We start from the raw sequence: 21,792 nt of genomic DNA, 5'->3' as shown, positions 1-21,792 counted from the left end.
CTACCCATACCCACAGTGACTGGTCTGGCCCAGAGCCCCCTTGATTTGGTCAGTGCCGCTTTGGTCTGGCATTCCTGGCTGGCCAGGGCCTCTCTGATCTAGCTAGCAAACCGATGCATTTATGAGTTCTGGTTACAGAGTTCCGTGATCTCTTTAGCCTTAGAGGCCCCCGAGGGCGTGAGTCCTAGGGCGTGGCCCCCAGACAGCCAGAGATCTTACATCGGGATCCCCCAGCACAACATGAAAATGGCTCCCGAATCATAAGACACAAGGACTCGGTACGATATGACAAGACACAATACCTTATAACACCAGAGCGCTGGATTCGACACTGTCATGGGAACTTTCGATCTTAGGAATGATCCTCCTGTTCTCCCAGCGGTCGGCCACGTCATGACCACTCACACACAAAAACGCTTTCCAGCTCCTACTTAGTGAAGGTGTTCTGAGGCGACCTGGAGGTTGTAGCGCCGACTGTTGACGGCGACAGTTAAGGACGTAGGACAAGTAAGGTCAACAAGAGGTTGCAGATGTTATCCACAGTGAAGGTATCCACTTGGAACTTACTCCCAGCCAATGTCTCCACTTGGTAATAATGCTGCAGACTGGGCTCCCCGTGTGTGTGTGTGTGTGTGTGTGTGTGGTGTGTGTGTGAGGCCGCCTCTCACGTTTCTTATCTACCTCACTGATTTTAAATCTAGGGGATTTACTGACGCGCTTTTTTTTTTTTCAGGGAATTATATTCCCCCTGGCGGGAGTGAGGAGGGAGCCAGATGGAGGGGCGGGTCCAGGCTCAGCAACCAGCCTCCTGGAGGTCAGGTGGGACATCGTCTGCTCCCTCACAGGTGGTGTCAGTACCTCTCCCCCCGGCCTCATATACCCTCCCGGAAGCACCAGGAGGTTCCCCTTGTTTCCTACATTTCGATGTTTCTCCCACTGTAGAAGTTATCAGTTGGGCAACAGGCATAATAAACATTTTTCTCAGATATAGTTTATCGTTTTATTATGACATCTTTTTAGATAACTTACGATACATTAATGGAGAATGATCGTTCCGTGTTGTCAAGACGGTATTGGCCAGTCCAGGTTGAGCGTTCACCCGCTCACTGTTAAAGCGACCGAAATTTTTCAGAATCGTTGTATGGCTATTTTTCGATTATTTTTTCCCTTCATTCATCCATTCCCTGGAGGATCAGCGTGAGGGGGAGCATTTGAGTCAGCTGATCAGTGAACGGCAGCCAAAAACCCAACGTAGATTATTTCGCAGTTAAGAAGCCACTTTTTTTTTTTTTTTTTTACCGTGGAACATGCAAATTAAGTTCATTACAATACCATCAGCTCTGTGGTCCGGCAACCCTTGGCCAATCATCTCACACGCCCTCACCAGCTCTACACCAGCTCTCACATCACCACTCACGACTTCACCATTATCATTTATCATCTTTCAGTAAAAAAGAAAAAAATCGATGGAGACATACAGCCAATACCCCAGTGTAAGCAAGTGCTGCCTCGCACGATCCAGTATACGCCTTCTACGGTAGCCTATTACTCCTATGCATCGTAGCCATATGAAGCCTTCCCTTTGGGGGCGGAGGACCCAAGTGAGAAGTCGTTGCCTCCCTGCCAACCTCACGTTATTTAGCGCATCACATTACTGGCTTAACACACTTAAATGGGATATTGTGATCTACGTTTAGAATTATGTCTCTCCCATCTTACTACATTCTGTTGGAAGAGCCGCCAGATACCCTGGGTAGGGAGGAATTTAGCCATTGCCACTTAAGGTTGAATATATATGTGTGGCATATCCTCATACATGACACATGTGGCTTTAAGTGTATTTATTAATTTCACTGACAATACCAGCTGGTGGATCATTTCCAAAGTTCTATGACAATTGTTAAGAAATTGTTACCCACGTTTATACAATTTTTTTCCCTCGACCTTCAGACCATCGTATCTGGTTACTGTATCTTCATCTAGTGTAGGCAGTGTAATCAATATCATCTAGTTAATCCGAAAACTTCATTTAGGTCACGGAATCTGCATATTTTTTCAAGAGGAGAATTTCAGATATGTAAACCTTTCCCCCTATCGTTCAATCCTGAATGACGTAATTAGTTTTTTGTTTTTTTCGCGTCATTTCTTCTTTGGTAAAGCTCGGTAATTAGAGTAGCGTGATCTAAATGTGGTCTGACTAGAAAATTGTAAAATATTAATGTTTCCCTTCGTTTTAGAGTTTGTATATAAAGTGTATATGAAACCCAAAATCATCTGTGCTTTTATACTTACACATAAGCTTTACTTGTCTTATTTCAAGACATTACTGTTTTTCACCCCAAGGTCTTTCTCTTCTTGTGCTTTGATAATGACTTATTAAACATTTCATAACCGTAATTGATATTTTGTTACCAAGACACATTATCATAGCATCTGTCTCTCCAATCTCTTTGATTTATTCAACAATCTCTCTTTCGTTGCGCTGCATTTTCTAACTCCCAAAATCATGAAGTTTTGAGATTTCCCTCATAATTCCTGTCTCCACTTCACTGGCAAAGACAGCAGTAAAAAAAAGAAACTATTCCCATGGCCTTATCCTGTGGAGTCCCACACCTCACACTGAGCCAGTCAGATGCTTCCGTGTTTTTAATATCATTCATTGTTTTGTTTCCATACGTCGGCTCGCGACCTCGATCTCGCATCCTGTGTGATCTAATTCCTGCTTATCATCATTTTAAGCGATAATTCAACGAAATCTTCTTGGATGTCTAAGTGTGTATAACATTTTAGGGCGTCTTCCAATCGATACTGTGAAAACAATGTAGACAAGTAGTTGATAGCTTATTGTCCTTTAAAAAAGTCTTGTCCCTAATAATTGTTTCTGTAATTTTGCCTAAAGCCGGTGTCACCTGGTCCGTGTGGGCTACTCATATGTCACCTGGTCGGTGGTGGCGGGTTCATGTCACCTGGTCAGTGTAGGCTGGTCCATGTCACCTGGTCGGTACGAACCTGCTGGAGTCGGCTGGTCGTAATCAACTGGTTCACGTCGCCCGGTCCTTATTAGATGGTCGGTGGGTCTGTAAGCAAGGAGACCTGGTCACGTGATGGGGGCTGGCGGCTGCCCTCGGGCAACATGTAATCACATTAACATCAAAGCCTCGCCAACGGATACTCTAAGGAAGGGCTGCATATCTCCAAGACGCACCTAATGCTGAGGAACTGAGAAAAATATGTGTAACGGATGAGACTGTGTAAAGCAGCAGAACAACAGACATGGCTCTGTAGTCTTTGGTCGAACAGCACCACAGACATCATCAGGGAACCTTAGACGTTTAGCGATGGTTATAAAGCACTGTGTAACTAGCTATGCATGTAAAGTGCCGTGGAAGTAATAAGTTCGTAGCGCATCAATTAACTGGTTATGAATCTCCCGCAACTCTCGAATCAATGTGTGTGTGTGTGTGTGTGTGTGTGTGTGTGTGTGTGGCTCAATAACAATAGGTGTATTCATAAAAAAAATCACTGAAGCAGCTGTGTATTCATCGAATAATGTTAAGTAGGTGGGTATACATAGCGTCATGTCATTAACTTGGTATATGTAGCGTTAAGTGCATGTGTAGCGCGAAGTATGTCTGTGAGTCCAAGACACCATATATGTAGATATATAATCATTGCATCGCGACCGTATATGTAACAAAACATCTTTCTCAAGTTCCCAGGCTATGTGGAGATCGAGCGGAAAGTGGAGGTGACCTGTGCCGGGGCAGGTCTGAAAGCCACACCCAGCCCTCAGGCCATATCGTCCCCAGGCCAAATTCCAGCCCCAAGACCACATCTAGTCCCTTGGACACACCCAGCCCACCCAGGCCTCACCACCATGACTTAATCGCAACTTACATCATCGATCAACCATCACGTTGTACTAGGTTTTATGATGATGTGGCTGAAACGAGTGTAATGAAATGTTTCATTTTAGCAGATGAATAATCCTGTAGTTGATTTTCTATAATGAATGTGACCCTGACCAAAATGAAGTAATGCAAATAACACTGTAATTTATGAACCAATAAAACTCTCATGTAAATCAAAGTCACTGTGGCTGGTTAGCTTGTATGATGAATTCATGTTCTTCATCCATTGACGGATGCAAAAGTTCATAGCACATGCAACATACAAACATCCTCTCTCACCTTTTTAGTGCCTGAATAGTAGCGTTGTCGGCGACGGTATGGTGGGAGTTGCTCGTTGGAGGGAAGCGTAGCCCTAAATTTCAATAAAGAAACCCGGAATCTTAACCGAGTCAGCAATAGGGAAGTTCAACCCTGGCTTGCCCAGAACTGACACCGGACCACAGGTACAACTCGATCGTCCTCTACCATTTGGCTCACTGAGAATAGACACAGGGAAAATATATACATAAAAACAGGAAAACGTCACATCCTCCTCAACATGTAGTATAGCACCACCAAACACACAATGCTTACCTGTGAGGTTGAAGCAGATCATGCTAACGAAGAACTACCGATATAATTTTCCTCTCAGAAGAACCAAGGAATACATTCGAAAGACTAATCAACAAGAGATTAAGGTTTCCATCAAGAAGAGTTTACTTTCAGTGAGCATGGCTTTGGAAGGCAAATAAACACTACTACGCTATCTCGAACACTGAAAAAACAAAAAGAATAACCAGAGATCTAGGGATAAACTGCACAGTTAGCGGTTAGCGTTTCTTATCGTGAGGCATACATGGGCCGCCTGAGATCAAACCTGCATAAGTTCGAAATCTGTTTGTGGTAGCAGATCCACAATCCACCCAGCTGTTCATCCTCCCCTGAGGCTGGTCGACAAAACCAGGATAAGGTGTGTGTGTGTGTGTGTGTGTGTGTGTGTGTGTGTGTATATATATATATATATATATATATATATATATATATATATATATATATATATACATGCATAAGAGTAATGACATTGTACATGTATACAAAGTTAAGACACGGGAATACACGTGAGTAAAACTCGCTCCCCGTAACACACATATAGTGGTCAGAAATGATAAACACAAGCAAAGCCTTAAGTAAACTGAAAAATCGTTACACAGAAAATCCAAAGAGGGTATCACATACCTTCCCTAACTATGCCATCATCCCCATAACCATAAACACAGCAACATCGTCAGAATTTCCATAACTAAACAGGGTCCTACAATACATTATTTGGCTATCAACTTTTTCTATAACTTAAGCAAGAATCATTCCCCAACCGGCAAGAAGTATAAGCACAGACATCTTTTTCAGTCAAGACCAATCAATTAGTAGTCCCCATATAAACACTTACCAGCCCTGTAAAATCAGAAACGACCAGACTCGTGAAAATCAGGGGCGACCAGACTCGTGAAAATCAGGGGCGACCAGACTCGTGAAAATCAGGGGCGACCAGACTCGTGAAAATTAGGGGCGACCAGATTAGTAAAATCAGTTACAGAAGAGACTGGAATATAAAACAAACACTGACGAGTTTACGAATGTGGCGGCGGGGAATAGGCCTACGCATAGCGTAGTGAAGACAAATCGATACAGCACCAGAGGTGTTGTTACAATATTTGGCCACACATTAACATCTCGAGGTTTAACAGAAAACCACAAGTAACAACGGAGTTGTGAGGGTATAGTAGTCCTGATATGCATGCATAGAGTGTGGCACCTCATGAACTGACAAAGCCATATCTGGCAAAGGCTGTGAACCTTCCTATGTGTATAGGAACTATTCCACAACACCCACACATCTTTCTCGCTTCCAAATCATACATACTACTGATCAAGAGGATTCGAAATAACAAAATACTGGAAACCAACAACTACGACTTAACATAGAATTAGCTAGTACATGTTTAACAAAAGCTAAAGAAAAATATGGAAGAAACTCAGAAAACGAATACTCAAATTATGGACATATTCAAAAGATCTCGAAGGCAACACGAACATGGAACGAACACACTTGGTTCCCAGGAAGCCTCAGGGCCCCGAGAGAGAGAGAGAGAGAGAGAGAGAGAGACATCAAGCACCAGGTCTGGAATGGACTCCAAGCACCAGGTCTGGAATGGACTCCAAGCACCAGGTCTGGAATGGACTCCAAGCACCAGGTCTGGAATGGACTCCAAGCACCAGGTCTGGAATGGACTCCAAGCACCAGGTCTGGAATGGACTCCAAGCACCAGGTCTGGAATGGACTCCAAGCACCAGGTCTGGAATGGACTCCAAGCACCAGGTCTGGAATGGACTCCAAGCACCAGGTCTGGAATGGACTCCAAGCACCAGGTCTGGAATGGACTCCAAGCACCAGGTCTGGAATGGACTCCAAGCACCAGGTCTGGAATGGACTCCAAGCACCAGGTCTGGAATGGACTCCAAGCACCAGGTCTGGAATGGACTCCAAGCACCAGGTCTGGAATGGACTCCAAGCACCAGGTCTGGAATGGACTCCAAGCACCAGGTCTGGAATGGACTCCAAGCACCAGGTCTGGAATGGACTCCAAGCACCAGGTCTGGAATGGACTCCAAGCACCAGGTCTGGAATGGACTCCAAGCACCAGGTCTGGAATGGACTCCAAGCACCAGGTCTGGAATGGACTCCAAGCACCAGGTCTGGAATGGACTCCAAGCACCAGGTCTGGAAGGGATTCCAACACCGGGTCTGGAAGAGACTCCAAGCACCGGATCTGGAAGGAACTCCAAGCGCCGGGTCTGGAAGGGACTCCAGCACCGGGTCTGGAAGAGACTCCAAGCACCGGATCTGGAAGGAACTCCAAGCGCCGGGTCTGGAAGGGACTCCAGCACCGGGTCTGGAAGAGACTCCAAGCACCGGATCTGGAAGGAACTCCAAGCGCCGGGTCTGGAAGGGACTCCAGCACCGGGTCTGGAAGAGACTCCAAGCACCGGATCTGGAAGGAACTCCAAGCGCCGGGTCTGGAAGGGACTCCAGCACCGGGTCTGGAAGGAACCCCAGCACCGGGTCTGGAAGAGACTCCAAGCACCGGATCTGGAAGGAACTCCAAGCGCCGGGTCTGGAAGGGACTCCAGCACCGGGTCTGGAAGAGACTCCAAGCACCGGATCTGGAAGGAACTCCAAGCGCCGGGTCTGGAAGGGACTCCAGCACCGGGTCTGGAAGAGACTCCAAGCACCGGATCTGGAAGGAACTCCAAGCGCCGGGTCTGGAAGGAACCCCAGCACCGGGTCTGGAAGAGACTCCAAGCACCGGATCTGGAAGGAACTCCAAGCGCCGGGTCTGGAAGGGACTCCAACACTGGGTCTGGAAAGGACTGCAAACACCAGGTCTGGAATGGACTCCAAGCACCAGGTCTGGAATGGACTCCAAGCACCAGGTCTGGAATGGACTCCAAGCACCAGGTCTGGAATGGACTCCAAGCACCAGGTCTGGAATGGACTCCAAGCACCAGGTCTGGAATGGACTCCAAGCACCAGGTCTGGAATGGACTCCAAGCACCAGGTCTGGAATGGACTCCAAGCACCAGGTCTGGAATGGACTCCAAGCACCAGGTCTGGAATGGACTCCAAGCACCAGGTCTGGAATGGACTCCAAGCACCAGGTCTGGAATGGACTCCAAGCACCAGGTCTGGAATGGACTCCAAGCACCAGGTCTGGAATGGACTCCAAGCACCAGGTCTGGAATGGACTCCAAGCACCAGGTCTGGAATGGACTCCAAGCACCAGGTCTGGAATGGACTCCAAGCACCAGGTCTGGAATGGACTCCAAGCACCAGGTCTGGAATGGACTCCAAGCACCAGGTCTGGAATGGACTCCAAGCACCAGGTCTGGAATGGACTCCAAGCACCAGGTCTGGAATGGACTCCAAGCACCAGGTCTGGAATGGACTCCAAGCACCAGGTCTGGAATGGACTCCAAGCACCAGGTCTGGAATGGACTCCAAGCACCAGGTCTGGAATGGACTCCAAGCACCAGGTCTGGAATGGACTCCAAGCACCAGGTCTGGAATGGACTCCAAGCACCAGGTCTGGAATGGACTCCAAGCACCAGGTCTGGAATGGACTCCAAGCACCAGGTCTGGAATGGACTCCAAGCACCAGGTCTGGAATGGACTCCAAGCACCAGGTCTGGAATGGACTCCAAGCACCAGGTCTGGAATGGACTCCAAGCACCAGGTCTGGAAGGGATTCCAACACCGGGTCTGGAAGAGACTCCAAGCACCGGATCTGGAAGGAACTCCAAGCGCCGGGTCTGGAAGGGACTCCAGCACCGGGTCTGGAAGAGACTCCAAGCACCGGATCTGGAAGGAACTCCAAGCGCCGGGTCTGGAAGGGACTCCAGCACCGGGTCTGGAAGGAACCCCAGCACCGGGTCTGGAAGGAACCCCAGCACCGGGTCTGGAAGGAACCCCAGCACCGGGTCTGGAAGAGACTCCAAGCACCGGATCTGGAAGGAACTCCAAGCGCCGGGTCTGGAAGGGACTCCAGCACCGGGTCTGGAAGGAACCCCAGCACCGGGTCTGGAAGAGACTCCAAGCACCGGATCTGGAAGGAACTCCAAGCGCCGGGTCTGGAATGGACTCCAAGCACCAGGTCTGGAATGGACTCCAAGCACCAGGTCTGGAATGGACTCCAAGCACCAGGTCTGGAATGGACTCCAAGCACCAGGTCTGGAAGGGATTCCAACACCGGGTCTGGAAGAGACTCCAAGCACCGGATCTGGAAGGAACTCCAAGCGCCGGGTCTGGAATGGACTCCAAGCACCAGGTCTGGAATGGACTCCAAGCACCAGGTCTGGAATGGACTCCAAGCACCAGGTCTGGAATGGACTCCAAGCACCAGGTCTGGAATGGACTCCAAGCACCAGGTCTGGAATGGACTCCAAGCACCAGGTCTGGAATGGACTCCAAGCACCAGGTCTGGAATGGACTCCAAGCACCAGGTCTGGAATGGACTCCAAGCACCAGGTCTGGAATGGACTCCAAGCACCAGGTCTGGAATGGACTCCAAGCACCAGGTCTGGAATGGACTCCAAGCACCAGGTCTGGAATGGACTCCAAGCACCAGGTCTGGAATGGACTCCAAGCACCAGGTCTGGAAGGGATTCCAACACCGGGTCTGGAAGGAACCCCAGCACCGGGTCTGGAAGAGACTCCAAGCACCGGATCTGGAAGGAACTCCAAGCGCCGGGTCTGGAAGGGACTCCAGCACCGGGTCTGGAAGGAACCCCAGCACCGGGTCTGGAAGGAACCCCAGCACCGGGTCTGGAAGAGACTCCAAGCACCGGATCTGGAAGGAACTCCAAGCGCCGGGTCTGGAAGGGACTCCAGCACCGGGTCTGGAAGAGACTCCAAGCACCGGATCTGGAAGGAACTCCAAGCGCCGGGTCTGGAAGGGACTCCAGCACCGGGTCTGGAAGAGACTCCAAGCACCGGATCTGGAAGGAACTCCAAGCGCCGGGTCTGGAATGGACTCCAAGCACCAGGTCTGGAATGGACTCCAAGCACCAGGTCTGGAAGGGATTCCAACACCGGGTCTGGAAGAGACTCCAAGCACCGGATCTGGAAGGAACTCCAAGCGCCGGGTCTGGAAGGGACTCCAGCACCGGGTCTGGAAGAGACTCCAAGCACCGGATCTGGAAGGAACTCCAAGCGCCGGGTCTGGAAGGGACTCCAGCACCGGGTCTGGAAGAGACTCCAAGCACCGGATCTGGAAGGAACTCCAAGCGCCGGGTCTGGAAGGGACTCCAGCACCGGGTCTGGAAGAGACTCCAAGCACCGGATCTGGAAGGAACTCCAAGCGCCGGGTCTGGAAGGGACTCCAGCACCGGGTCTGGAAGAGACTCCAAGCACCGGATCTGGAAGGAACTCCAAGCGCCGGGTCTGGAAGGGACTCCAGCACCGGGTCTGGAAGGAACCCCAGCACCGGGTCTGGAAGGAACCCCAGCACCGGGTCTGGAAGGAACCCCAGCACCGGGTCTGGAAGAGACTCCAAGCACCGGATCTGGAAGGAACTCCAAGCGCCGGGTCTGGAAGGGACTCCAGCACCGGGTCTGGAAGGAACTCCAAGCGCCGGGTCTGGAATGGACTCCAAGCACCAGGTCTGGAATGGACTCCAAGCACCAGGTCTGGAATGGACTCCAAGCACCAGGTCTGGAATGGACTCCAAGCACCAGGTCTGGAATGGACTCCAAGCACCAGGTCTGGAATGGACTCCAAGCACCAGGTCTGGAATGGACTCCAAGCACCAGGTCTGGAATGGACTCCAAGCACCAGGTCTGGAATGGACTCCAAGCACCAGGTCTGGAATGGACTCCAAGCACCAGGTCTGGAATGGACTCCAAGCACCAGGTCTGGAATGGACTCCAAGCACCAGGTCTGGAATGGACTCCAAGCACCAGGTCTGGAATGGACTCCAAGCACCAGGTCTGGAATGGACTCCAAGCACCAGGTCTGGAATGGACTCCAAGCACCAGGTCTGGAATGGACTCCAAGCACCAGGTCTGGAATGGACTCCAAGCACCAGGTCTGGAATGGACTCCAAGCACCAGGTCTGGAATGGACTCCAAGCACCAGGTCTGGAATGGACTCCAAGCACCAGGTCTGGAATGGACTCCAAGCACCAGGTCTGGAATGGACTCCAAGCACCAGGTCTGGAATGGACTCCAAGCACCAGGTCTGGAATGGACTCCAAGCACCAGGTCTGGAATGGACTCCAAGCACCAGGTCTGGAATGGACTCCAAGCACCAGGTCTGGAATGGACTCCAAGCACCAGGTCTGGAATGGACTCCAAGCACCAGGTCTGGAATGGACTCCAAGCACCAGGTCTGGAATGGACTCCAAGCACCAGGTCTGGAATGGACTCCAAGCACCAGGTCTGGAATGGACTCCAAGCACCAGGTCTGGAATGGACTCCAAGCACCAGGTCTGGAATGGACTCCAAGCACCAGGTCTGGAATGGACTCCAAGCACCAGGTCTGGAATGGACTCCAAGCACCAGGTCTGGAATGGACTCCAAGCACCAGGTCTGGAATGGACTCCAAGCACCAGGTCTGGAATGGACTCCAAGCACCAGGTCTGGAATGGACTCCAAGCACCAGGTCTGGAATGGACTCCAAGCACCAGGTCTGGAATGGACTCCAAGCACCAGGTCTGGAATGGACTCCAAGCACCAGGTCTGGAATGGACTCCAAGCACCAGGTCTGGAATGGACTCCAAGCACCAGGTCTGGAATGGACTCCAAGCACCAGGTCTGGAATGGACTCCAAGCACCAGGTCTGGAATGGACTCCAAGCACCAGGTCTGGAATGGACTCCAAGCACCAGGTCTGGAATGGACTCCAAGCACCAGGTCTGGAATGGACTCCAAGCACCAGGTCTGGAATGGACTCCAAGCACCAGGTCTGGAATGGACTCCAAGCACCAGGTCTGGAATGGACTCCAAGCACCAGGTCTGGAATGGACTCCAAGCACCAGGTCTGGAATGGACTCCAAGCACCAGGTCTGGAATGGACTCCAAGCACCAGGTCTGGAATGGACTCCAAGCACCAGGTCTGGAATGGACTCCAAGCACCAGGTCTGGAATGGACTCCAAGCACCAGGTCTGGAATGGACTCCAAGCACCAGGTCTGGAATGGACTCCAAGCACCAGGTCTGGAATGGACTCCAAGCACCAGGTCTGGAATGGACTCCAAGCACCAGGTCTGGAATGGACTCCAAGCACCAGGTCTGGAATGGACTCCAAGCACCAGGTCTGGAATGGACTCCAAGCACCAGGTCTGGAATGGACTCCAAGCACCAGGTCTGGAATGGACTCCAAGCACCAGGTCTGGAAGGGATTCCAACACCGGGTCTGGAAGGAACCCCAGCACCGGGTCTGGAAGAGACTCCAAGCACCGGATCTGGAAGGAACTCCAAGCGCCGGGTCTGGAAGGGACTCCAGCACCGGGTCTGGAAGAGACTCCAAGCACCGGATCTGGAAGGAACTCCAAGCGCCGGGTCTGGAAGGGACTCCAGCACCGGGTCTGGAAGAGACTCCAAGCACCGGATCTGGAAGGAACTCCAAGCGCCGGGTCTGGAATGGACTCCAAGCACCAGGTCTGGAATGGACTCCAAGCACCAGGTCTGGAATGGACTCCAAGCACCAGGTCTGGAAGGGACTCCAACACTGGGTCTGGAAAGGACTGCAAACACCAGGTCTGGAATGGACATCAAGCACCAGGTCTGGAATGGACTCCAAGCACCAGGTCTGGAAGGGATTCCAACACCGGGTCTGGAAGAGACTCCAAGCACCGGATCTGGAAGGAACTCCAAGCGCCGGGTCTGGAAGGGACTCCAGCACCGGGTCTGGAAGGAACCCCAGCACCGGGTCTGGAAGAGACTCCAAGCACCGGATCTGGAAGGAACTCCAAGCGCCGGGTCTGGAAGGGACTCCAGCACCGGGTCTGGAAGGAACCCCAGCACCGGGTCAGGAAGGGACTCCAACACCGTCTGGAAGGCAGGCAGGTTCCGCTCGTGGCTATAAAAGCCATTTAACGTGGGCAGCCGAGCGTGGGTCTCCCTCCCGCTGCAGGGGTGGGAGCGGGGAGGGAGGACCTCCAGTGGCTCCAGCATGCGTCCTCTTCAGGAGACACAAGGAAACTATGGGACGCTTGTGAGCAGTGTACCTCCGTCTGTGGAGGACGCGTGTGTCAGTACACTCATGTCTGTGTCGATGCTTGAGCTTGGCTGTCTAAGCAAGTTAGCCCAGATGAAGAATCAACTATTAAATTGACTTTGAATACTATCCATTTCCGCTTGTCTTGTTCTAAATGCAACCCACAAACGCCTATTCCCTAATAGTTTGTTTTTTTTACATATCTTCACAATGAGGCATCTCTAACATTCTTTATTTCTGGTTCTGTTCATAATAATTTGCATATATACATTAAGAAATCCATCTCGGTGTTTATCTGAAGCGCAGTCGACATCCGGGTGTTTGGGGCGTAAGCGTGACAAGGAGAGTAGAGTGATCTACACGCCTCGTCCTTTCTGATGCTTCGTTCACACTGAAGTGTGACATGGTTCTCCAGGAAGTTCCGTCAATATGCTATCATTTAAACATCTAGAAAAAAAAAATTCACTTTGCCTCCATCTTCCCTTCTGAAAAAGTTATCCAAAATTTTGAAATTAGTGTTCATTTTCATGTCCTCACAACCATATTCTATATCGTGCTGCATCTTTCAAAGAAAATCGTTTTATTTCCATTTGCACTCGTGTTCAGTTTTCATATTTTACGCTCTCCAGGTCAGTAGTAGTGTTGTAGCTCCCTTGACAATTCGCCAGTTGCTCTCATTTGTAATTCCGTGTCTCATCAGACCCATATGATCCCACAGCCAGAGTTACATAATTTTTTCTTCTTTTATGTTAGCTGAGACAGCATGGGCAACTGAGGCCCTAATAGAGTCAAACTCATTAAAGCTATCTATCTATCTATCTATCTATCTATCTATATATATATATATATATATATATATATATATATATATATATATATATATATATATATATATATATATACATATATATATATATATATATATATATTTGTCCAAGTGGTGGAAATTCCTGAACAAGTGCCCCTGGTAGAAGCCTACTTCAATGACAGGTGATGCTTATACAGTCGTGTTTCCCAGCAGTGTCTCAGCTTACGTTTGTATCTCTGAGATGTATGTTATATGATATATATATATATATATATATATATATATATATATATATATATATATATATATTTTTTTTTTTTTTTTTTATACTTTGTCGCTGTCTCCCGCGTTTGCGAGGTAGCGTAAGGAAACAGACGAAAGAAATGGCCCAACCCCCCCCCAAACACATGTACATACACACGTCCACACACGCAAATATACATACCTACACAGCTTTCCATGGTTTACCCCGGACGCTTCACATGCCCTGGTTCAATCCACTGACAGCACGTCAACCCCTGTATACCACATCACTCCAATTCGCTCTATTTTCTTGCCCTCCTTTCACCCTCCTGCATGTTCAGGCCCCGATCACACAAAATCCTTTTCACTCCATCTTTCCACCTCCAATTTGGTCTCCCTCTTCTCCTCGTTCCCTCCACCTCCGACACATATATCCTCTTGGTCAATCTTTCCTCACTCATTCTCTCCATGTGCCCAAACCATTTCAAAACACCCTCTTCTGCTCTCTCAACCACGCTCTTTTTATTTCCACACATCTCTCTTACCCTTACGTTACTTACTCGATCAAACCACCTCACACCACACATTGTCCTCAAGCATCTCATTTCCAGCACATCCAACCTCCTGCGCACAACTCTATCCATAGCCCACGCCTCGCAACCATACAACATTGTTGGAACCACTATTCCTTCAAACATACCCATTTTTGCTTTCCGGGATAATGTTCTCGACTTCCACACATTTTTCATATATATATATATATATATATATATATATATATATATATATATATATATATATTTTTTTTTTTTTTTTTTTTTTTATACTTTGTCGCTGTCTCCCGCGTTTGCGAGGTAGCGCAAGGAAACAGACGAAAGAAATGGCCCAACCCCCCCCCCCCATACACATGTACATACACACGTCCACACACGCAAATATACATACCTACACAGCTTTCCATGGTTTACCCCAGACGCTTCACATGCCTTGATTCAATCCACTGACAGCACGTCAACCCCTGTATACCACATGACTCCAATTCACTCTATTCCTTGCCCTCCTTTCACCCTCCTGCATGTTCAGGCCCCGATCACACAAAATCTTTTTCACTCCATCTTTCCACCTCCAATTTGGTCTCCCTCTTCTCCTCGTTCCCTCCACCTCCGACACATATATATATATATATATATATATATATATATATATATATATATATATATATATATATATATATATATATGTATATATATATATATATATATATATATATGTATATATATATATATATATATATATATATATATATATATATATATATATATATATATATATATATATATATAGCTGAATAGACTGTGCAGTGACTGCCGCAACCAGGATTCGAACCTAATGCGCTCGACTCTGCCTGCTATCACCTTTCTCATTACCTCAATACTTCAAAAGGTAAACTACCTTGTGTACGTCAGGCATTCCTAGGGTACTTCACCTCCCCACCAGCCACTCAGGCCACAAGTGTTTCTTCCATCATGAACTCTCATCTCTACACAATGGTACCCCCACCGGCGCCTCTCCTCACACACACAACAGCACAGACTACACAACCTCCGCCAGAGGCCAGGGGCATCTCTTAACATAGTGGCGAGGCATTTATCCCAGTGCATCCTTCCTGCTTCCCCAAAGTACTCAAAGAAAATAAAAAAAAAAAAACATCCCAAGAAACTAGGCCTTTTGAGGATTTTTTTTTTTTTTTGTACAAGTGTGAATTGTAATATTTCTTATGAGCTTTCTATCACATTTTTCATTTTCATTTCCACGCACATAGGCGGGACCTGAAAATTTGTCCAAGTGGTGGAAATTCCTGAACAAGTGCCCCTGGTAGAAGCCTACTTCAATGACATGTGCTGCTTATACCGTCGTCTTTCCCAGCAGTGTCTCACCTTCCGTTTGTATCTCTGAGATGTGACCAAATTCCCTCCAGAACGTCTTTTCTCGTTTCTCACGTGCATCTCCCACCATTCCTTTTATGGCCACTCCTTCCGTACACTCTATCTCTTGCGTCTCACTCCAATATTCTACTTACGCCGCCAGCGGTCTGTTCCGCTGCCATTCCACAATGTTACGTAATCTTTTAACTGCACCATCCCTACTGAGCTTACCAAGTAGATATCAAAACATGCAACCTCAACATCCATGATCTAATCATCAGCATATCTTAACAGTCTTCTCTCAACTATACAGAGAGAGAGAGAGAGAGAGAGAGAGAGAGAGAGAGAGAGAGAGAGAGAGAGAGAGAGAGAGAGAGAGAGAGAGAGAGAGAGTGTGAACGAATGTGGCCTATTTTGTTCGTTTTCTTGGCGCTACCTCATTGACGCGGAGGATGGTGATGCTTGTTCCAACACCCTGTACACGCCCGTTGCAGTGCTCATGAATCTCCAAACTCTAACATCATCTAACTTTAGATGTCTCCCAACCACAACTGTTTTCTTCTCTATCACCTCTTGCTCTCCTGACTCTCTATATATAAAGCGTCGTAAGTTTCTCCGACTCCCAATTCCTGCCACAACACCCTCAAGCTGGAGTCCTCCACATAGATTCCAACATGCACCACAAGGAATGGTTGAATAATCTCCCATGCAGATGGCGTGAGAGGGTTAAAGTATTTAAGTTTTCCATGTTTCTTGTTGTAAAGGAAATTATTAGCACCCCAACTTATATCAGGCCGGGCACTTCCACTCTCCCGGCTCACTCTCCCATCACTCTGCATCTGTTTTTCATCCCTAGTCCTCAAGGTTATAGCTGTATAACCACGCCACTAATTGGTTCGCCTGACCACACTCATACAAATATCTCCTTCCTACAAAACCTAGTTAATAACATTAAAACCTAATTTCCTCGTATTTTTCTTTCAAAAATTCCTCACAACTTCCCTAGCTCCGTTGATGGCCCTTTAACACCACCAATCAGTAAACATCCTCATATCGCAATATCCAATTTATCTAAGGAACCCCACATTATACAAGGAGCTTATGTCTCTTAAGAAAATGGAAGTGCTGATGAGATGGCGAAAATACATTTTTTCAGAACAGTTGCTCCGACTGTACAAAGGACTGATTCCCCCCTAGTATGGGATGCTGCTCTCACATCGTGTGGATGCTCTCAACCTGAGTAAGCACCTGCTACTGTCTGTGTCTTCCTCTACACCGTGGAACTTTGGAACCCTTTACTTTTTCATGTCTTTCCTAACACACAAACGACCTTACCTTTAAAAAAAAAAAAGGGGGGAGGGCAGATTTCCACATCCTCCAAGGCCCTTAAATTACATATTTCTCTTCTTTTTTTATTTTTCTATCGTTATTCTGAGCGTTTTTCTATTTTTCATTGATGAACGCCTCCTCTTGAAAAGAATGATTGAGCCTGCGACAATAAAACAGAAAAATAAAGAATCCTGTCGTACTCACCGGTAACGAAGGAAGTCACTTTGAACAATGGAAGGTGTATGATGCTGCTGGGAAAGGGAACGCCATGACAAGAAAACTGAACACTTAATACAGGGTTAGTGCCAAGCAAAATATACCCTAAAAAGAAAAACATAAGTTGGTGTAGGAATGAAAATACCATAAACTATACGAACAAGAATGTGGGTGATATATATATAACAGAGAGAGCTCATCTCAACGTGACTTAGCAGAGAAAATACGTTGCTTACTGTTGTGTGAACTGTACATCCCCACCTTGGTAATACCATGAGTGGCACCCATTGATGACAACATCTCTGAGAACAGTCTCTTGGGAATATATAGATAAAAAACCTTTAGTTGTAAGTCAAACCACGAGCATGTTCAGGCTACTACAGAGAGTCTACATACTTCCTTGATTTACACTGAAATGCTCTCGGCACTAGTAAAGCATTGTGCCACGTACATAAGTCATTATATAGGCGGGAAGTACGATTGGCAATATCATATCAATCGTCAATATCATAATAACAACAAGTGATCTGGAATGCAAGCTATTCCTAACAACCTTTAATGTAACAACCAATTTTCTCTAAAGCAATTGATAAACGGATCATCTTGTTTTCATACTTTTTGGCACCAGCCCTACTTTAACTTTCATAGTTTTTATTTCATTCTATTTTGATTTTCATATATGCAGTATATATCACTCTAAAATGAAGGAAGGAAAAATAAATAAATGAAGATGCAGATGACGCAGCCTTGTTATTCCTTTCACACATGACCTTCCCACTTCCCCTCCCCAGCTGACCAGTTGCTCATCAGGCCACAGATAATCTCAAAACACCATCCACAACTGTCAAGTAATGACAAGACATTAGCAATACGCACATTTTGGAATCAGCTTTTGATTTGTGGGGGAACCAGTTTCATAGTCAGGTGTTGAGATATCGCTTGAGAGAGTATTTCTGAATCATATAGTACACCTTGCTCAGCAGTCTCAATCAGCCTGCACTTGCTATTATATCTCCTACGTTGTCACATTCTTTCACAATCATCCTACCTCACACCGCATCTTGTCCTCAGACATTTCATATCCAGAAAGTCCGTCCTATCGTATTCCTTTCCATTCAGTTCTCTAGATTCATTCACACAACATTGCGCTCTTCACATTCATGCACTGAAAATTTCAGTTCTCTAGACTCATCCACACAACATTGCTCTCTTCACATTCATGCACTGAAATCCTCTATGCAGGGGATTTTGATATACACCATAAGGATTGGCTAGGCTATGCTCAGGATAATCTTGGTGAAGCAGTGGTCTTATCTTTTCCCTCTTTATCAATCTGCAAGATAATCAGGCATCCAACATGTAATCCCAACTGTCATGGCCACTCTTCCAACATGCTTAACTTTCATCTCTGAACTTTCTCATAATGAATGCACCATTTCTGCCCCTTTAGGGTCTTCTGACCTCAATCTCATTCCTTATTTCTGCCCTTTTAATTGTGAATGTCTTCCCTCTAATCCCCTTCGAAATGCCAAACTTTGGCACTTTGGGAATGTTCAGCAGTCATCCCGGCACAGCTTCTTGAGACGTATTTCTTTGCTGGCTGGAATTTTTTAATGTTCTGCTAAACGCATTGCAGAAATTAGCTTGGTTGTATAGGAAGGGGCAGGGGTAGAAAAAGACAGCAAATAAGAGCAGGGGTGAAAGAGTATCATCAAACTTTGGGGAGAATAAAAAGATGTTTTGGAAGGAGATAAGTAATGTGCAAAAGACAAGAACACAAACGGGAACATCGGTGAAGGGGTCAAAAGGAGAAGTGATAACAGGTAGTGATGAAGTGTGGAGGAGATGGAGTGATTATTTTGAAAGACTGTTAAATGTGTTTGATAAGAGTGTCAGATGTAGGGTGTTTTGGTCAGGGTGTTATGTGAAGTGAGAGAGTTATGGAGTTTGGTGAAGAGAAAACAGGAGGTGAAAGCCTTATGCAAGATGAAATGCAGCAAGGCAGCTGGAGAGGATGGTATTGCAGTTGAATCTATCAAGAAAGGGGGTGATTTTGCTGATAATTGGATGGTAAGAATGTATATATGGATCATGGTCAGGTGCCTAAGAATTGGTAGAATACATGTATAGTGCCACTGTATAAAGACAAAGCAGAGAAAGCTGTGTTCAAACTACAAAGGTATAAGTTTGCTGAGTATACCTGATAAGCTGTGTGGGAGGGTACTGATTGAGAGGGTGAAGACATGTACAGAGCAAGTTTGCTGAGTATACCTGATAAGCTGTATGGGAGGGTATTGATTGAAAGGGTGAAGACATGTACAGAGCACCAGATTGGGAAGGAGTGGTGTCACAAGTGGTAGAGAATGTGTGGATCAGGTGTTTGCTTTGAAGCAGGACTGTGAGGAATACCTGGGAAAATAGAAGGATTTGTATGTGGCATTTATGGATCTGGAGACAGCATATGAAAGGGTTGATATAGATGCTTTGTGGAAGGTAACTGCTAAGAATATATGGTATGGGAAGTAAGCTGCTAGAAGCAGAGAAGTTTTTATCAAGCATGTAAGGCATGTGCATGAGTAAGAAGAGAGGAGAGTGATTGGTTCCTAGTGAAGGTTGGTCTGCAGTAGGGGTGAGTGATGCCACTATGGTTGTTTAATTTGTTTATGGATGGGGTGGTTAGGGAGGTAAATGCAAGTCTTGGAGAGAGGGGTGAGTATGCAGTCTGTGAGGGTTTGAGAGGGCCTGAGAAGTAGATCAGGCGCTGTTCGTTTACGATACAGCACTTGTGGCTGATTCGAGTGAGAATCTGCAGAAGCTAGGGACTGTGTTTGGAAGAGTATGTGCAAGGAGAAAGTTGAGAGTGAATGTGAATAAAAGCAAGGTTATTAGGTTCAGCAGGAATGAAGGACAACTTAGTTAGGATGTAAGTTTCAATGGAGAAAAATTGGAAGTAAAGTGTTTCAGATATCTGGGAGTGGACTTGGCAGCACATGGAACCATAGAAGTGGAAGTGGGTCATAGTGTGGTTCAGGGGGAAAAGGTTCTGGGTGTGCTAAAGAATGTTTTGAAGGAGAGAACATAATCTTGAAGGGCAAAAATGGTTATGTTTAAAGGAATAGCAATTCCAACAATATTATATGGGTGTGAGGCACGGGCTTTAGATAAGGTTGCGCAGAGGAGGGTCAATATGTTAGAAATGATATCTTTAAGGACAATATGTGGTGTGATGTGGTTTGATCAAGTAAGTAATGAAAGGGTAAGAGAGATGTTTGGTAATTAAAAGAGTATGGGTAAGAAAACAGAAGAGGGTGTTGAAGTGGTTTTGAACATATGAAGAGAATGAATGAAGAAAGGTTGGCATAGAGGATATATGTCAGAAATGGAGGGAACAAGGAGAACAGGGAGACCAAATTGGAGGTGGAAGGAGGGAGAGAAAAAGATTTTGTGCAATTGAGGCCTGAACAAGCAGGAGGGAGAAAGGCATTCATGGAATAGAGTGAATTAGAACAATCTGGAGCACTGGGGTCAATGTGCTGTACCAGGGAATGTGAAACGTCTGGAGTAAATCATTGAAAGGTCTGTGGAGCCTAGAGGTGGACTGGGAGATGTGGTTTCGGTGCATTACAAATGATAGCTTGTATATGGATGCGAGCAGATGTGGCCTTTCTTTGTCTGATTCTTGACACTACCTTGCTGTCATGGAAGGCAGCAATCAAATTGAAGGGGAGATGAAGAGAATATATATATATGCCAACTTTTTTCTTTTTCTTCAAGTATTTGTGCTCTTTCCTGTAGGGCAGGGTGGCTTCAGGAACGGACGACAGCGAGCCAGTATGAATATGTACATATATGCATGTATGTATGTATAAATATACATGTGAATGGATGTGTCTTTCTTCGTCTATTTCTTGATGCTACCTCACTAACATGGGAAATACCCATCAATAATGAAAAAAAAAAAAGGGACAAGAGTTAACAAAGCACCCAATCTGTCTTAGAAATCCACAAAAGGATTGGTAAGGAGATAAAATATATTAGTCAAAATCACCTTAAAGCTCATGGACCAGATGTTCAGAAATATTCATAACACACTGTAATTAGCTACTGTATGCATCACAGGTTTAGTCATGTCACCTGAGGAGGCTTGTACATTTGATCAAGTTCATACCCAGGCAACAAAATTTCATCTGAGGAACAAAAGGTACATTGTAGGGGAAGGTGGTGGCCAGTAACTTGCAAAAGTTAAGAGATAAAATGGTAGAAGGGATTAAAACTTTTAAGTCTAATTGATTTGATTTTTGACACATTTTTCTCTGCTAGGGTAGAAACCAATCAAAAGAAAAAAATCCTTGACAATAAGCAAGACATATTCATATAAAATTACTGTGCTGGGGGAATGAAACAAGCATAGGGAAGCAGTAAATGCAGTAAAAAAAAAAAGAGGTGAGGATTTTGTGAGCTACCACACTACAAAAAGACATTTATTTTTAAACTTGATCACAGTTTCCTGAATTTGCAAGCATTCGCTCACATCCACCTAGCTCTAGCTGTCTTGCATAATGCCCTGAAACCACAGTGCCCTATCCACAAGCACACCCCACAGACCTTTG

Source organism: Panulirus ornatus, chromosome 13 (assembly GCF_036320965.1).
Source record: "Panulirus ornatus isolate Po-2019 chromosome 13, ASM3632096v1, whole genome shotgun sequence".
NCBI lineage: Eukaryota > Metazoa > Arthropoda > Malacostraca > Decapoda > Palinuridae > Panulirus > Panulirus ornatus.
The sequence above is the reverse complement of the archived record's forward strand: the minus strand, read 5'-3'. Positions refer to the sequence as shown.